Below are 17,226 nucleotides of genomic sequence, written 5' to 3' on the forward strand. Positions count from 1 at the left end.
CGGGGAGGCTTCTAGTTTGATAGTAAATGGTAATAAATCTATCCTTTTGTTTTCAAGTGTCGACCGGGAGGAGATCAGAGCTATTGCTGGTACATTTGGGGTAGAAGCACAACCACCCTACGAAGGATTCACATATTTGGGATTTCCGCTGAAGTCGAACAACTGTAGAAATGCGGACTGGAAATGGATTTTAGAGAAATTTCAACATAAACTGCAGGGATGGACTCTTAGATGGCTCACTCTGGGTGGAAGATTTCACACTTGTTCAAGTTGTTCTTCAACAACTTTCGGTATACTAGGCTCACCTGTATATCCTGCCCTAGATTATCATATCAAGTATACGAAGAGCCATGACACACTTCATTTGGGCAAGTACTGGAGAGGAGAAATAGATTCACTTGATCAAATGGGGAAAGAATAAACTCCCAAAGGAATATGGGGGATGGGGCTTATTAGATGTTAAATTATTTATATGGGCTTTACTTATCAAATATTTATGGAGGGCTTTGTCCCAAGAGAGGATATGAAGGAACATCATTGTGATTAAGTATCACAAGCAAAGAAGCACTATGGATTGGTTCAGAGAAGGCAAAATAGGCATAAATATGGGCTCTTACATATGGCTTAGTTTCTAGAAGATCAAAGACTTGTTTATTCAGAGACTTAGATGGTCTCTTGGATAGGGAAATCACATTTTGATTAGGCATGATCTAATATTTTGCATTAATTCTATCTCGATGTTCTCGGCGGATTTCATTGACAAGTTACATGCTTGAGGATATTTCTTTCTAGAACAGGTTATTCTCTAGTGGTAGGGATTATTTCCTGTATGACGTGATGCTGCACATATTGGCATGGTTGGGGACTGCGCTACTGCATAGAATGGTTATGTTAGAGACCTCATATCAGCATGTTTGTGCAAATTTGATAAAGGAGACTACATCAACTGGGGAGGAAAACACTTCAATGACTATGTGGTTATGGTTGAAACTTACATATATATTATTTGCACCATATACAGTTCAAATTCCACATTTTGGTTCAGGCAGATCTCGAAATGGAAGGCCCCATTAAAAAATAATTTATTTACTTGACTGGTCTGGCACAACAAGACATTGACCTGGGAAAATCTTCGAAAGCGAGGAATCCATGGCCCAAGAAGGTGCCCTCTCTATCAATATGCTTTGGAGGCTAATATACATCTCTACTTGGAATGTTTGATTTCCCTTAAGGTATGGCACATGTCTGTCCACTTTTTACACATCCCTTTTAGAAATTTTCTCTCTCCTAGACAATGTCTTCAATGGTGGATCAAGAGGGGGTAAACATAAATCCACTCCCTTATTTATTCTCTAGGATATTTGGCAGGCTACGAATCGATACATATTTGATGGATGCCCTATAAATATCCTACAAATTTTCACTAACATAGGGAGGTGGATGGAAAATCTCACAGACAGGATGCAGGTGGTCAAGGACTTACTTCATCGACCCATTCCCTCAAACATCCTATTCCATGTTGGCTACTTCGATCGAGCAACACAGGGAGGTAGATGTGGTTGTGGCGTATGGATCAGATTTTGCAACATAACACATTATAAATTATCTTGGCATGGAGGGGATGGTACAACCTCGAGAGCGAAGACCTTAGCCCTTTGGGGACTCCTCTGGTTTTCCAATAAAATGTCTTTGGACACAATCCATATATATGGAGAATAAAGAACTCTCATTAATGGAGTTTCGGGTCGAGCGACTTTTCTTCCACCTCGCCTGGAGGGTTGGATCAACCACATTAACTATCTTACACTGTCCTTCCACCACATATACTTTCAACATATCTACAGGGAGTCAAAATTTGTTGTAGTTAGTTTATCCAAACAGGCCTTAGAGGAGGATCAGGTTTCATGCATTACAAGTTCATGTAGGAAAATGTGACTACAGAGGAGGGCACTGTTCAAATTCCCTTCATATGAGTTTCATGTCTACTTTTGATTAGCATGCTTGAACTTTTTCTGACTTTTCTGCTTATATTTTCGATGAACAAATTAGCGTATATGGACTATGTGCTATGGGAACAAATGGATGTCATTTTTCATTATGTTAGTATCAAAATATACAATCTATATGTATCTGAAATGTTATTAGGAATTTACTGAAGATGTACTGGTACATAGTATACACCAATTTTTTTTCATGTGGAAAAAACAAAATAATGTATAGGTTCATACTATATATAGAATTATACAGTAAAGCTTGGTTAATCTGCAAGCCATGGCCCTTCTTTCCCTTCTCAATCATTGATTTGTTTTAGTTTTCTTCCCATGTCGATGGAGTGGCGTGAGTTAGTTTTTATACTTTTTAATAATTTCCTCATAAATGAAGGTAACTTCAATTACTACTTATAAAATTGAGGGACATTGTTTTTAATATTAATGGTCAATTTAAAATCTAAAAGATTTGATATTATATATATTTATAAATATCAGAAATTAAATAAAAATAAAATTAGATTTAAATTTTGTTGTTTGGAAATATTTTTTTTTGTTAGAGTAAGGAATTATGCTCTTAGCGAGCTCTCTGTTATTGTAACTCAAGTTTTTAAAATTTGATTTTGTTGTTGTTTTGCTTGTCTTTTTATGCTATGCTTTCCTCAGTATAGTTTGGCAAGTTTTTTTATCATGCATATTATGTAGGTAGGATTGTACTGGAAGTCCTCTGTGAGCCAAATCTAGTGGCTTTATAATTTTGATGGATACTTTCTTGGCCCTTGCTTGTTGCAACTCGCCTGAAAAGGTTGTTGGTATCAAACCATCTCATAGGTTTACACACTTTAGAGCAGTGTCTAAAATATCGGCGAGTGTCCTGAAAACATCTTATTGACAATATGGGCGAAAATATCGATAACATAAAAAATAAAATATTTCAAAATTTTAAGAATATAAAGCAATAATGATATTTAGCCAATATTTTCAAGATATGGCGATATTTAGCTGATATTTTCATAATATCGCAATATTTAGCTGAGATTTTCAAAATATCGCTATCACGATATTTATTTGCCGAAATATCATTTGCCTTAAAATATTGCAATATTTCCCGAAATATCGCTGATATTATCAACACTGCTTTAGAGTTCATAAGGATAGAAACCAATAACTATCTGAGATTTGAATATGGGTGGGGAAGATAACAACCATTCCGCTCAACCACCCTATATAACCCCCAATTGACTTATAAATTTTGATTTATTATAAAATTGTGATTAATTTTTAAATTTACATATAAATTAATTTGTAAAGAAATATGTTAACAATTCAAGATTCAAAGATACTTGATAAAAGTAAAAGCATGCTTATTTATGGATCATTAATTGATTATTCAAATATTCTTTTATTAACTAATAATGAATATTGATGTGTATCCTATCTCATCATTAATTTGACAATTGAAGTATAATTAATTTTTTTTGTAAGCTTCGCAGGATTACATCTTCAACATGTCCAATATATCACCTCGATCTGGGCAGAGAATTGAACCTGTGACTTCACATCAAGGAGTTCCTTAATATAGCATCCAATCACCGTCTATCCAAGACCCCGTGGACAAATTATAATCATCTTTTTAGCTATATATATATATATATATAAATGATGTTGATGATGATTAACGTCCATTAAGACCAATGTGGTTTATTGGACCTCACTAAAAGAGAGTCTAATTGTCATTCTTCAAAAATATTGTTTCTATGATCAAGGAGCAGGGAAAGAAGCATTCCAAGATCGCTATAGTTGGGTTGGATAAGCAAGTCAAGAAGATTGGATGTGTGGCTAATGATAGGGAAATGAGAGCAGATGTGGGCAAGAGCCGGGTAGTCTAAAAGGAAGTGCTTTTCATCTTCCACCTTCTTAGTATCACAGATTTGACATTCTATCGTCCCAGGGAATCTTGGGAGTAGACCACCACCCGGTCTCACTCCGAAGCTCATGAGAGTTAGTTCTAATCCTAACGATGTTCATTTTCTTCTTAGTGCTAGTCAACATAGAGAGATAATTATGGTTATCAAGGGTGGGGTTGATCACCTCCTTATAGTACCTTAGCTTCCTTTTACCCTCCAACTCCTTAGCATCCCACATCTTGTCCTTAAAACTGGAGGTAATAGTATCGTTGATACTATCCTTGCTTATGATCTCCTCCTTAATCCCCCAAAGGTTGAGCCAAGACTAAGTATCCTGATGCCACCCACGCTTGAGGCGCATGTGGGGGTTTTGACTAAAGTTAGAAGCAATTTTTGGGAGCCTTTTGGATTCCATATTGTGAATCTTCTTCTTATACATCAGATATCTAAACATAGCCACACTTTCAATGGGGGACATGCCAACTTCGATCAAGAGGATAGGATAGGGAGTATTTCCCTTGATCTTGAGGTTATAGGTTATGAATTTCTTTTGGATCATCTTAATCTTTCTCCACGACTCCCTAGATATATTGCACCCCCAAAATTCACATCCATATAAGATAATAGGGGTGACGAGAGTCTCAAAGAGGAACCTTTTTTTACTCCAAATGTAAAGATCGATTGACTTACAATTGTTTTCAAGCTCATAATAAGCTTTCCAACCTCTAATAATTCTTTTCTCGATGCTATAATTCGAGTTGAGCTAATGAGGAAAGTCAATACCCAAATATTTATAAGAAGAAACCTGCTCAAGACAATGGTTATCATAGATGAAACTACCATGGGTGATCTTTTTGGATTTAATGATCATGACTTTAGTCTTGTCAATATTAATTGTCATACCCATCTTGGAGCAGTAGACATGAAGAGTCTTAAGCTACTTCTCTAGGTCATCATGGCTCCTTGCAAGAAGAATGATATCATCAACATAAAGGAGAAGAGTAATGATAATACCAGCAAGCTCGGTGCCTTTGCAGCCCACAATTTCCAGACACTCCTCTAGTTTATCGATGTAAATACCAAAAAGGGTAGGGGAAATGGGACAACCTTACTTAACCCTGATATTACATTTAATATCTTTAGAGCACCTTTCGTTGGTCTTAAGCTTGGCAATGACAGTATTGTAGAGGCGGACCATAACAATCCTCAATTCAGGAGGAACAATGATCTCTTCAAGCCTCTCCCAGAGCTTATCTTGGGGGATAGTGTCGAAAGATTTTCTAAAGTCCACAAAAAAATATAAGGGATCGGTTTTATTATTGCGACATTCCTCTGCGATGATCCTAAGGGTGACAAGGTGGTCAATGGTCAAGTTACGTCTCCTAAAACCGGCTTGATTTAGCTCTTTTACCCTGGTTCTCAATCCAAAGACTATGCTTTTTTTTTCTAGAATGAGCCCATAAAGCTTGGCTAGGATGTGGCTAATCATAATGGTTCTGTAGTTAGAGGGAACACTTTTGTCCCCATTTTTGAAGATAGGCACAATAATGCTTTGTGCCCAAAGTTTAGGGAAGCCATGCTCGATAGCCGAATTGAGAAGCTTGTGGAGATGAGGAATGAGGATATATTTTCCCATTTTAAAGATCTTAGCTTGGAAACCTTCAATATCTTTGGCTTTCCCATTAGTGAGTTTATTAATCCCAGACTCAACGTCTTCCAGAGAAAAAACATCATCCTTAAAAGGAGTGTTTAAGATGATGCCTATGGTGTCCGCAGAGTCATACAACTTCTTAAGATAGTTATCCCAATTATTCCAACTTCTTAATATATACATATATAGGCATAGTCTAACTTATATATATATATATATATATATATATATATATATATATATATTATTTTTTCTCGTTGATTTTAATAAAAATATGACATAGATTTTTAAAAGTTGATTTTAAGTTGTTTAAAATGTAGAATTCTAGTGCCCCAAGGGTTTTTGAATCCATTTATGCATTCAAAATTGCATTTTTAAACAACAAAAATCACATTCTTTCTTATATATATATATATATATATATATATATATATATATATATATATATATATATAAGAAACCCTTGGGGCACTAGATATATATAGGCGTAGTCTAACTTATCGATGAAATAGCTTTTTTCACGACATTTTATTATTATTATTATTTATTTATTTTATTTATTTTTTGTTGATTTTAATAAAAATATGATATAGATTTTTAAAAACTTGAGTTTAAGTTGTTTAAAATGTAGAATTCTAGTGCCCGAGGGGTTTTCAAATCCACTTATGCATTCAAAAATGCATCTTAAATAACAAAAATCATACTCTTTCTTGAAGTTGTATTGTCAATTTCATCTTTAAGTTAGACTATGCGCATATATATATATATTCTATCTTATAAAATAAATTTATTATATTTAAAATAAAAATAAAATATCTAACATATTCTATTAGAAAATATTCAATATATATATATATTAGGTTTAAAATAAAAAATAAAATATCTAATATTTTATATTCAAAAAATATCCTATTTTATAGAATATATATTAGTTCAAAAATGAAAATAAAATATCTCATATCTCTATTCTAGAATATTTGTTAAGCCTATAAAAAAAAAAAAAAAAAGAATATTTGTTAAGCCTATAAAGTTCTTAATTTCTAAATTAGTGGAAGTTTCTTAAGAATAATAATTGTACTTTTTATTAAAAATAAAATATTTATTTTATGAAATAAATATTTTATTTAAAACAAAGTTTTGTTTTGTTTTGTTTGTTTGTTTTGTTTGTTTGTTTGTTTTTTGTTTTTTTTTTTTTTTTCCGAAGGTGGTAAAACCTATCAACTCAGGCTTCAAACCAACAGTGAGGACAGCCATCTCTGGCTGCTATCCGCGAATGCTGGGTTTGACTCATCACTGTTAAATAGGAAAACCATGCCACCTGGCATAACCCTGCTGGTGGTCCGTAATCGGGAGCAGGCTCTCACTCCTGCCAGATGCCTCTGGGTCTTGGGCCGTTAACCTGTTTCCTTACGTCCGAGGAAGACGAGCTCTTAGCCAAGCAGAAGCAGTTTTACGGCATACTCCAGGCCGTTATTTAAAACAAAGTTGTTTTTTTTTTTCTTCTAAAATATATCTTTCATTTATATTTAATTATAATTATATATATAATTTAATTTTTAAAAGTGAAGTTAGATGATTGATTAATATTTAAAAATCATTATTATTAAATTTTTATAATTTATTGTTAATAAAAAGTATGAAAATAATACATTATAATTAATTGGGCATAGAATATTTTGTAAATAGATGTAAAATAAATTCCATATTATCTCAGTGTGAGATTAATGTAGTATAAGATTAATGTAGTGGCAGTTTTTAAGCTTCTTTTTACTCTCCAACTCTTTAACATCCCATATCTTGTCCTTAAAATTGGAGGTAATAATATCTTTGATATTGTCTTTGCTTCCCATGATGATCTCCTCCTTAATCCCCCAAAGGTAGAGCCAAGATTGAGCATCCTGATGCCACCCATGCTTGAGGCGCATGTGGGAGTTTTGACTATAGTTAGAAGCAATATTTGGGAGCCTCTTATGTGAAGCTTCTTCTTATACATCAGATATCTAAACATAGTCGCACTTTCAATGGGGGACATGCCAACTTCGATTAAGAGGATATGATAGGGAGTATTTCCCTTGATCTTGAGGTTATAGGTTATGAATTGCTTTTGGATCATCTTAATCTTTCTCCATGAATCCCTAGATATACTGCACCCCCAAACTTCACATCCATATAAGATAATAGGGGTGACGAAAGTCTTAAAGAGGAACCATTTTTTACTCCAAATGTAAATATCGACTAACTTACAATTATTTTCAAGCTCATAATAAGTTTTCCAACCTCCAATAATTCTTTTCTCGATGCTATAATTCCAATTGAGCTAATGAGGAAAGTCAATACCCAAATATTTATAAGAAGAAAGTTGTCAAAGGCAATGGTTATCATAGACAAAACTACCATGGGTGATCTTTTTGGATTTAATGATCATGACTTTAGTCTTGTCGGTATTAACTATCATACCCATCTTGGAGCAGTAGACATGAAGAGTCTTAAGCTACTTGTCTAGGTCATCATGGCTCCTTGCAAGAAGAACGATATCATCATCATAAAGGAGAAGAGTAATGATAATATAGCGAGCTCGGTGCCTTTCTAGCCTGCAATTTCGAGACACTCCTCTAGTTTATCGATGTAAATACCAAAAAAGATAGGGGAAAGGGGACAACCTTGCTTAACCCCGATATTACATTTAATATCTTTAGACCACCCTTCGTTGGTCTTAAGCTTGGCAATGATAGTCTCGTAGAGGTGGATCACAACAATCCTCAGTTCAGGAGGAACCATGATCTCTTCAAGCCTCTTCCAGAGCTTATCTCGGGGGATAGTGTCGAAAGCTTTTCTAAAGTCCACAAAACAATAGAAGAGATCGGTTTTACTATTGCGACATTCCTCTGCAAGTATACTAGGCTCACTTGTATATCCTGCCCTCGATTATCATATCAAGTATACGAAGAGCCATGACACACTTCATTTGGACAGGTACTAGAGAGGAGAAAAAAATTGACTTGATCAAATGGGGCAAGATTACCCTCCCAAAGGAATATGGGGGATGGGGCTTATTAGATGTTAAATTATTTAGATGGGCTTTACTTATCAAATCTTTATGGAGGGCTTTGATCGAGGAGAGGATATGAAGGAACATCATTGTGATTAAGTATCACAAGCAAAGAAGCACTATGGATTGGATCAGAGAAGGCAAAATAGGCATAAATATGGGTCCCTACATTTGGCTTAGTTTTCAGAAGATCAAAGGTTTGTTTATTTAGAGACTTAGATGGTCTTTTGGACAGGGAAATCACATTTTGATTGGGCATGATCTAATATTGTGTGTTAATTCTATCCCTACACTCTCGGTGGATTTCATTGACATGTTACATGCTCGAGGATATTTCTTTCTAGAATAGGTTATTCGCCAGTGGCAGGGATTATTTCCTGTATGATGTGATGCTGCACATATTGGCTTGGTTGGGGACTGCGCTACTGCATAGAATGGTTATGTTAGAGACCTCATATCAGCAGGTTTGTGCAAATCTGATAAAGGAGACTACATCAATTAGGGAGGAAAACTCTTAAATGACTATGTGGTTGTGGTTGAAACTTACATATATATTATATGCACTATATACAATTTAAATTCCACATGTTGGTTCAGGTAGATCTGGAAATGGAAGGCCTCATTAAAAAATAATTTATTTACTTGGCTAGTCTGGCACAACAAGACATTGACCTGGGAAAATCTTCGAAAGCAGGGAATCCATGGCCCAAGAAGGTGCCCTCTTTGTCGATATGCTTTGGAGGCTAATATACATCTCTGCTTGGAACGTCTGATTTCCCTTAAGGTATGGCACATATTTGTCCACTTTTTACACATCCAATTTAGAAATTTTCACTCTATTGAACAATGTCTTCAATAGTGGATTGAGAGGGGGTAAACATAAATCCACTCCCCTGTTTATTCTCTAAAATATTTGGCAGGCTTCGAATCGATACATATTTGATGGATGCCCTATAAATATCTTACATAGGGAGGTGGATGGAAAATCTCACAGACATGATGCAAGTGGTTAAGGACTTACTTCATCAATCCATTCCCTTAAACATCCTATTCCATGTTGGTTACTTCCATGGAGCAGCACAGGGAGGCAGATGTGGTTGTGGCATATGGATCAGATTTTGCAACATAACACTTTATAAATTATCTTGGCATGGAGGGGATGGTACAAGCTTGAAAGCGAAGATCCTAGCCCTTTGGGGACTCCTCTGGTTTTCCAATAAAATGTCTTTGGACACGATCCATATATATGGAGATTCAAAAACTCTCATTGATGGAGTTTCGGGTCGAGCGAATTTTCTTCCACCTAGCCTGGAGGGTTGAATCAACCACATTAACTATCTTACACGGTCCTTCCACCATATATACTTTCAACATATCTACAAGGAGTCAAAATTCGTTGTAGCTAATTTATCCAAACAGGCCTTAGAGGAGGAATCGGGTTTCATACATTAGAAGTTCATGTAGGAAAATGTGACTAGAGAGGAGGGCACCATCCAAATTCCCTTCATATGAGTTTCATGTCTACTTTTGATTAGCATGCTTGAACTTTTTCTGACTTTTCTGCTTATATTTTCGATGAACAAATTAGTGTATATGAACTATGTGCTATGGGAACAAATGGATGTCATTTTTCATTATGTTAGTATCAGAATAGACACTCTATATGTATATGAAATGTTATTAGGAATTTACTGAAGATGTATTGACATAATATACACCAATGCTTTTTTCATGTGGAAAAAACAAAATAATGTATAGGTTCATACTATATCTAGAATTATACGGTAAAGCTTAGTTAATTTGCAAGCCATGGCCCTGGTTTCCCTTCTTAATCATTAATTTGTTTTAGTTTTCTTCCCATGTTGATGGAATGGCTTGAGTTAGTTTTTATACCTTTTAATAATTTCCTCATAAATAAAGGTAACTTCAATTACTACTTATAAAATTGAGGGACATTGTTTTTAATATTAATGGTAAATTTAAAATCTAAAAGATTTGATATTATATGTATTTATAAATATTAGAAATTAAATAAAAATAAAATTAGATTTAAATTTTGTTGTTTAGAATTTTTTTTTGGTTAGAGTAAAGAATTATGCTCTTAGTGAGCTCTTCGTTATTGTAACTCAAGTTTTTAAAATATGTTTTTGTTGTTGTTTTGTTGGTCTTTTTATGTTATGCTTTCCTCATTATAGTTTGGCAAGTTTTTTTTATCATGCATATTATGTAGGTAGGATTGTAGTGGAAGTCCTTTGTGAGCCAAATCTAGTGGCTTTATAAATTTTCTTGAATATAATTTTGATGGATACTTTCTTGGCCCTTGCTTATGTCCGCTATAGGTTATTTGTAAGTATCTTTGATTCTGAGGAATAGAAAGATGTTGTAGCTCACCTGAAAAGGGTGTTGGTATCAAACCATCTCATAGGTTTACACACTTTAGAGCAGTGTCTAAAATATCGACGAGGGTCTCGAAACATCTTATCGACAATATTGGCCAAAATATCGGTAAATAATCGGAAAATATCGACAAACATAAAAAATCAAAAATTTCAAAAATTTAAGAATATAAAGCAATAATGATATTTAGCCAATATTTTCAAAATATGGCGATATTTAGCTAATATTTTAAGAACATCGCAATATTTAATCGAGATTTTCAAAATATTGTGATATTTTCAAATATGAAAATATCACGATATTTACTTGCCGAAATATCGTCGATATTATCAACACTGCTTTAGAGTTCATAAGGCTAGAAGCCAATAACTAGTCGAGATTTGAATTTGGGTGGGAAAGATAACAACCATTTCGCTCAATCACCCTATATAACCCCAATTGACTTATAAATTTTGATTTATTATAAAATTGTGATTAATTTTTAAATTTACATATAAATTAATTTGCAAAGAACTATGTTAACAATTCAAGATTCAAAGGTATTTGATAAAAGTAAAAGCATGCTCATTTATGGATCATCAATTGGTTATTCAAATAATCTTTTATTAACCAATAATGAATATTGATGTGTATCCTATCTCATCATTAATTTGACAATTGAAGTATAATTAATTTTTTTTGTAAGCTTGGTAAGACTACATCTTCAACATGTCCAATATATCACCCCGATCTGGGCAGGGAATTGAACCAGTGACTTCACATCAAGGAGTTCCTTGATAGAGCATCCGATCACCGTCTATCCAAGACCCCGTGGATGAATTATAATTATCTTTTTAGCTATATATATATATGATGTTGATGATGATTAACGTCCACTAAGACCAATGTGGTTTATCAGACCTCAATAAAAGAGAGTCTAATTGTAATTCTTCAAAATATTGTTTCTATGATCAAGGAGTAGGGAAAGAAGTGTTCCGAGATCGCTATAGTTGGGTTGGATTAGTAAGTCAAGAAGATTGGATGTGTGGCTGATGATAGGGGAATGAGAGCAGATGTGGGCAATAGCCGGGTATTCTAAAAGGAAGTGCTTTTCATCTTCCACCTTCTTAGTATCACAAATCTGACAAATTTTATCATCCTAGGGAGTCTTGGGAGTAGACCATCGCCTGGTCTCACTCTGAAGCTCATGAGAGTTAGTTCTAATCCTAGCAATATTCATTTTACTCTTAGTGCTAGTCAACATAGAGAGATAATTATGGTTATCAAGGGTGGGGTTGATCACCTCCTTATAGTACCTTAGCTTCCTTTTACCCTCCAACTCCTTAGCATCCCACATCTTGTCCTTAAAACTAGAGGTAATAGTATCTTTGATATTGTCCTTGCTTCCCATGATGATCTCCTCCTTAATCCCCCAAAGTTTTAGAAAATACTGAGCATCCTAATGCCACCCAAGCTTGGGGCACATGTGTGGGTTTTGACTAAAGTTAGAAGCAATTTTTGGGGGCCTCTTGGATTCCATATTGTGAAGCTTCTTCTTATACATCAAATATCTAAACATAGCCGCACTTTCAATGGGGGACATGCCAACTTCGATCAAGAGGATAGGATAGGGAGTATTTCCCTTGATCTTGAGGTTATAGGTTATGAATTGCTTTTGGATCATCTCAATCTTTCTCCACGACTCCCTAGATATACTGCACCCCCAAACTTCACATCCATATAAGATAACAGGGGTGACGAGAGTCTCAAAGAGGAACCTTTTTTTACTCCAAATGTAAAGATCGACTGACTTACAATTGTTTTCAAGCTCATAATAAGCTTTCCAACCTCCAATAATTATTTTCTCGATGCTATAATTCCAGTTGAGCTAATGAGGAAAGTCAATACCCAAATATTTATAAGAAGAAACTTGCTCAAGACAATGGTTATCATAGACAAAACTACCATGGGTGATCTTTTTGGATTTAATGATCATGACTTTAGTCTTGTCGATATTAACTGTCATACCCATCTTGGAGCAATAGACATGAAGAGTCTATGATGTTGATGATGATTAGCGTCCACTAAGACCAATGTGGTTTATCAGACCTCAATAAAAGAGAGTCTAATTGTAATTCTTCAAAATATTGTTTCTATGATCAAGGAGCAGGGAAAGAAGCGTTCCGAGATCGCTATAGTTGGGTTGGATTAGTAAGTCAAGAAGATTGGATGTGTCGCTGATGATAGGGAAATGAGAGCAGATGTGGGACAATAGCCGGGTAGTCTAAAAGGAAGTGCTTTTCATCTTCCACCTTCTTAGTGTCACAGATCTGACAAATTATATCATCCTAGGGAGTCTTGGGTGTAGACCACCGCCCGGTCTCACTCCGAAGCTTATGAGAGTTAGTTCTAATCCTAACAATGTTCATTTTCTTCTTAGTGCTGGTCAACATAGAGAGATAATTATGGTTATCAAGGGTGGGGTTTATCACCTCCTTATAGTACCTTAGCTTCCTTTTACCCTCCAACTCCTTAGCATCCCACATCTTGTTCTTAAAACTAGAGGTAATAGTACCTTTGATATTGTCCTTACTTTCCATGATGATCTCCTCCTTAATCCCCCAAAGGTTGAGCCAAGACTGAGCATCCTAATGCCACCCACGCTTGAGGCACATGTGTGGGTTTTGACTAAAGTTAGAAGCAATTTTTGGGAACCTCTTGGGTTCCATATTATGAAGCTTCTTCTTATACATCAAATATCTAAACATAGCCGCACTTTCAATGGGGGACATGCCAACTTTGATCAAGAGGATAGGATAGGGAGTATTTCCCTTGATCTTGAGGTTATAGGTTATGAATTGCTTTTGGATCATCTCAATCTTTCTCCACGACTCCCTAGATATACTGCACCCCCAAACTTCACATCCATATAAGATAATAGGGGTGACGAGAGTCTCAAAGAGGAACCTTTTTTTTACTCCAAATGTAAAGATCGACTGACTTACAATTGTTTTCAAGCTCATAATAAGCTTTCCAACATCCAATAATTATTTTCTCGATGCTATAATTCCAGTTGAGCTAATGAGGAAAGTCAATACCCAAATATTTATAAGAAGAAACCTGCTCAAGACAATGGTTATCATAGACAAAACTACCATGGGTGATCTTTTTGGATTTAATGATCATGACTTTAGTCTTGTCGGTATTAACTGTCATACCCATCTTGGAGCAATAGACATGAAGAGTCTTAAGCTAATTGTCTAGGTCATCATGGCTCCTTGCAAGAAGAATGATATCATCAACATAAAGGAGAAGAGTAATGATAATACTAGCGAGCTCGGTGCCTTTGCAGCCCACAATTTCCAGACACTCCTCTAGTTTATCGATGTAAATACCAAAAAGGGTAGGGGAAAGGGGACAACCTTGCTTAACCCCGATATTACATTTAATATCTTTAGACCACCCTTCGTTGGTCTTAATATTGGTAATGATAATCTCGTAGAGGCGGATCACAACAATCCTCAGTTTAGGAGGAACCATGATCTCTTCAAGCCTCTCCTAAAGCTTATCTTGGGGGATAGTGTTGAAAGCTTTTCTAAAGTCCACAAAATAATATAAGAGATCAATTTTATTATTGCGACATTCCTTTGCGATGATCCTAAGGGTGACAAGGTGGTCGATGGTCAAGTTATGTCTCCTAAAACCGGCTTGCCCTTTAGCTCTTTTACCATTGTTCTCAAGCCAAATGCTAAGCGTTTTTTCTAGAATGAGCCCATAAAGCTTGGCTAAGATGTGGCTAATCATAATGGTTATGTAGTTAGAGGGAACACTTTTGTCCCCATTTTTGAAGATAGAAATAATAAGGCTTTGCGTCCAAAGTTTACGGAAGCCATGCTTGATAGCCAAATTGAGAAGCTTGTGGAGATGAGGAATGAGTATAGATTTTCCCATTTTAAAGATCTCAACTTGGAAACCTTCAATATCTTTGGCTTTCCCATTAGCGAGCTTATTAATCCCAGACTCAACGTCTTCTAGAGAAAAAATATCATCCTTAAAAGGAGTGTTTAAGATGGTGCCCATGGTGTCCAAAGAGTCATACAACTTCTTAAGATAGTTATCTCAATTATTCCAACTTATTAATATATATATATATATATGTATGTAGGCGTAGTCTAACTTATAAACGAAATAACTTTTTTCACGACATTTTTTTTTATAATAAAAATATGACATATTTTTAAAATGTTGAGTTTAAGTTGTTTAAATGTAGAATTCTAGTGCCCCAAGGGTTTTTGAATCCATTTATGCATTCAAAATTGCATTTTAAACAACAAAATCCACATTCTTTCTTATATATATATATATATTGGCGTAGTCTAACTTATAGATGAAATAACTTTTTTCACGACAATTTTTTTTTTGGTTGATTTTAATAGAAATATGACATAGATTTTTTTTTTTTTTTTGTAAGCTGGGGTGGGACTCTCCGATTTACATGTCCATTATGTACCCCTCTACGGGGGAGGGGTAGCCCAAGATTTGAACCCAAGACTTCCGGTTCGGTGAGACTTCATTTCCACGGCCCTTGCCGCTTGAGCTACCCCATGTGGACGAAATATGACATAGATTTTTAAAAACTTGAGGTTAAGTTATTTAAAATGTAGAATTCTAGTGCCTGAGGGGTTTTCAAATCCACTTATGCATTTTAAATAACAAAAATCACATTCTTTTTTGAAATTGTTTTGTCAGAGTCCTATGAAAAAATCTATTTCGTCTTTAAGTTAGACTATGCCTATAAATATATATTCTATTTTATAAAATATATTTATTATATTTAAAATAAAAATGAAATATCTAACATATTCTATTAGAAACTATTCAATATATATATTATGTTTAAAATAAAAATAAAATATCTCATATTTCATATTCAAAAAATATTCTATTTTATAGAATATATATTAATGCAAAAATGAAAATAAAATATCTCATATATTCTATTCTAGAATATTTGTTAAAGCTATAAAGTTCTTAATTTCTAAAATGGTGAAAGTTTCTTAACAATAATTTCTCTTAATTTAATTTTATTATGAGTAATTGTAATTTATTTTAATTTAATTTTTAATAAAAATAAAATATTTATTTTATGAAATATATATTTTATTTAAAAATATATATATTTTTTAAATTATAATTATAATTATAAATATTAGATTATAAAATATATATTTCATTTAAAATTTTACATATATAAAATTTAATTTTTAAAAGTGAGATTATTGATTAATATTTAAATTTCATTATTATTAAATTTTTATAATTTATTATTAATGAAAAGTATGAAAATAATAAATTATAATTAATTGAGCATAGAATATTTTGTAAATAAATGTAAAATAAACTCTGGATTATCTCAGTGTGAGATCAATGTAGTATAAGATTAATGTAGTTGCAGTTTTTAAGCTTTTTTTTACCTTCCAACTCCTTAGCATCTCATATATTGTCCTTAAAACTAGAGGTAATAGTATCTTTGATACTGTCCTTGCTTCCCATGATGATCTCCTCCTTAATCCCCCAAAGGTTGAGCCAAGACTAAGCATCCTGATGCCACCTGCGCTTGAGGCACATGTGGGGGTTTTGACTAAAGTTAGAAGCAATTTTTGGGAGCCTCTTGGATTCCATATTGTGAAGCTTCTTCTTATACATCATATATCTAAACATAGCCGCACTTTCAATGGGGGACATGCCAAATTCGATCAAGAGGATATGATAGGGAGTATTTCCCTTGATCTTAAGGTTATTTGTTATGAATTGCTTTTGGATAATCTCAATCTTTCTCCACAACTCCCTAGATATATTGTACCCCCAAACTTGGCATCCATATAAGATAACAAGGGTGATGAGAGTCTCAAAGAGGAACCTTTTTTTTTTCTCAAAATGTAAATATCGACTGACTTACAATTGTTTTCAAGATCATAATAAGCTTTCTAACCTCCAATAATTCTTTTCTCAATGTTATAATTCCAGTTGAACTAATGAGGAAAGTCAATACCAAAATATTTATAAGAAGAAAGTTGCCGAAGACAATGGTTATCATAGACAAACTACCATGGGTGATCTTTTTGGATTTAATGATCATGACTTTAGTCTTGTCGGTATTAACTATCATACCCATCTTGGAGTAGTAGACATGAAGAGTCTTAAGCTACTTGTCTAATTCATCATGGCTCCTTGCAAGAAGAATGATATCATCAT

Source organism: Pinus tabuliformis, chromosome 6, assembly GCF_031772625.1.
Source record: "Pinus tabuliformis cultivar Carrire ecotype Pingquan chromosome 6, CPIR1, whole genome shotgun sequence".
NCBI lineage: Eukaryota > Viridiplantae > Streptophyta > Pinopsida > Pinales > Pinaceae > Pinus > Pinus tabuliformis.